We start from the raw sequence: 3,038 nt of genomic DNA, 5'->3' as shown, positions 1-3,038 counted from the left end.
GCTTGCGGAATGTGCGCCGGCCCACGGGCCCCTGCCTGGCAGGCGCCGGCTGCGAGAGCCCCGGCCGCTCTCCTGCCTGCTCTGCTCCCGGGGCTGGGCGACGCGCTCTTCCACATCCTGCTCTTCCCTTCCTGCATCTGGGACCTGGGCGCGCTGGTGGGCCGGGGCTCGTTGCCATCTGCGTGCTGCTCATGCACCTGGGCGCGGGCACCAAGGATATCAGCTGCTGGCCACCGCCCCCCTCGCTGCCCGTGGTCAGGTGGGAAGGCTTTTACAGCTCACAGTCCAGGATGCCCTCCCCCGTGCCATGTCCGCACCGCCACCCCCATCTCCATGAGCCTCCTCACCTATGGGCGCTGGCAGTATCCTCATATCCGGACTGATTCTTATTCCCTGCTGGTGTTCTCTAGTTCCTCTAAGTTGAATCTACCTGGGAATGCACTCCATTCTGGATATATATAAAAATTTTTGGAGAGGTTTCTGCTCTAGGGCGCGGGCACTCGCCAGAAAGACAGAGAGACAGAGAGACAGAAAGTGAGAAGTGACCCCTCAGGGAGGATGGCCACGTCACAATCCTTTCTCCTCCATTCTCCTCTCAGGATCTTGGGCTCATACGCACATGTGCCCAGCATGAGTTTAAGCCAGCAGGTCTACGCCTTGAACTGCAGTGGACTGCATGTGAGTCCAGCGACATACCATTTGCACCAACTGGGCTAGTCCTATATTCTGGATATTATTGGTGGATTCCTATACTCCCTTTTCATCTTAACTGTCTTCTATCCATTTGTCTTGATTGACAACCTCAAACAAACAAATATGCTCCATTATTCATCATTGGGCTTCATTTAGCTTTAAGGATCTTTTCTTTTCTTTCTTTTTTCAATAGTTTTTTGCTATAGGGCGAGTTTGCTCACCAGAAAGAGAGAGACAGAGATACAGAAAGCGAGAAATCACCCCACCCCCCAGGGGGGATGGCCACACAGCAATCCCTTATCCTCAATTCTCCTCTCGGGATCCTGGGCACACAAGCACATGTGCCCAGTGTGAGTTTAAGCCATCGGTCCGGGACTCAAACCATCAACTACATGGGAGTTCAACAACATAACCATTACACTAACTGTTGGTCCCGAGGATCTTTTCTTTCACTCTTGACACCTGGAGCACGTCTCGAGGAGACACAGCCAATATTCTAGGAAGTGATGCTGGAACTGGATGTGCATCTCAATATTAGACCCTCTTATAACAGGGGTCTAATATTAGATCCTTCTCTAGAAACATTACATTTAGCTATGCCCCCCAATTAGTGTGACTCTGATTGGGAAAGCCATATTGTGAATTCTCATAGGGATAGGGGTTGTACTCATAAGCAGAGATATAATGAAAAAGATCACCATTCCTTTAGCCTGTAAAATCTTCAAAATAACACGTGATGATATTTGAAAAGCAAGACAACATGTGGAAGTTGAACTTCCTTATCAGTATATTACCGATGGAATGGTTGGTTTCTCCATCACGTGCTTGGTTCCTTACATATTTTTCTTTATTGGTATCGCTTGATGGAGATATATTTTTTAATAAAGAAAGGTGTCAATTACTGATATATAAAAACATATTCTAGTAAAAGCCATATCAGAGTTAGGCTTCTGCAGGAATTTAACTTAAATAATTATTTAAGTAAATTCATAAGAGTTGGTGCATTTTGTCATTGCACATTCAAATATTTTAGGTGAACTGAGCTTTTTCAGTATTGAGAAAAGGATAAATATCCATTTAGAATGTTCATGTAATATCTGAAGAATTTTCTGCTGTTATTGATTCAGGTTACATATAACATATATCAAGGTACATAATATGCAATTTTATATCTCATGTATGTTATATATAAAATAATACACATAAGTATTTTTAACCATGGAGGTGTATTATAAAATCAATAATAATATGCAAACAGTTGTGCCTGTGTATTTGGACTTGATACAGGTATGTCATTATTAACAAATATATTTAAAATATATTTACTATGGGAATCATTTTGATGATAAGTATCCATTTAGAATGTCCATGTAATATTTGAAGAATTTTGTGCTGTTATCGATTCAGGTTATATATAATATATATTAAGGTATATAATATGCAATTTTATATCTAGTATATGTTATATATAAAATAATATGCCTAAGTTTTTTTTAACCATGGGGGTGTATTATAAAATCAATAATAATATGCAAACAGTTGTGCCTGTGTATTTGGACTTAATACAGGTATGTCATTATTAACAAATATAGTTAACATATATTTACAATGGGAGCCATTTCCTAATTGAATTGCATAACCACTAGAGCAGAATTCCTATGCTACCACATGTTGATTTACTGCCTCTCTTTACACTGCCATCACCTTTCCTGTTACCCATGAGGTTGGACATGGGGGGCGTTTTCAATGGACCAAATTTTTAGAAAAATTCATTTTCAATTTTTTTTTGTTTGTCTTTTTTCCCCCTAAGTTCTGTACACTGTATTGAATGTACTTTATTTGCAACTGTTCTGAATATCATTTTAATAATTCAAGTACTGAATTCTATTGTTTGCTAATTGTGCCTTTTTGTTGCTGAATTAAGAAATACCATGTTTTCTGTGATATAGAATAAAATATTAACTTTATATTAAGTTACATATACTCAGGCCATTTTAAAAATATAGGAATAGAAGTGAACACTCTTAACTCTTTAGCTATTATTGGGCTAAGTGGATAACTATTTCCATTTTTGTAGGTATTTTTCTGTGCATTGTAAGTTATAGGAACAAGATATATTTTTTTGTACATTGTCTTGAATGTTTATACTGCTGGTAGATATTTCCAATGAGTGGAAATGTAGTTGAAATTTATAGATGGGACAATGCACATGGAAACAAACCTTTTTTCTAAATTATTTGGAAAAGATTAGATTTAGCACGTTCACTTTTAATACCCATTTATGAGCTACTCAAGGTAAATTCTATAATCTAAAAATAAGAATTTTCAATCCTATTATTTTTTTC

The 3,038-nt window shown here is 38.8% G+C and overlaps 1 pseudogene; it reads left to right on the top strand.

Annotated features, from left to right (window-relative positions):
• Positions 1 to 9: 9 nt before the first annotated feature.
• On the top strand, positions 10 to 1,557 carry LOC102486207 (sphingosine-1-phosphate phosphatase 1 pseudogene; annotated as a pseudogene).
• Positions 1,558 to 3,038: the final 1,481 nt, after the last annotated feature.

Source organism: Tupaia chinensis, unplaced genomic scaffold (assembly GCF_000334495.1).
Source record: "Tupaia chinensis unplaced genomic scaffold, TupChi_1.0 Scaffold147815_1, whole genome shotgun sequence".
Lineage (NCBI taxonomy): Eukaryota > Metazoa > Chordata > Mammalia > Scandentia > Tupaiidae > Tupaia > Tupaia belangeri.
This window is presented reverse-complemented; position numbering and strand designations above follow the sequence as displayed.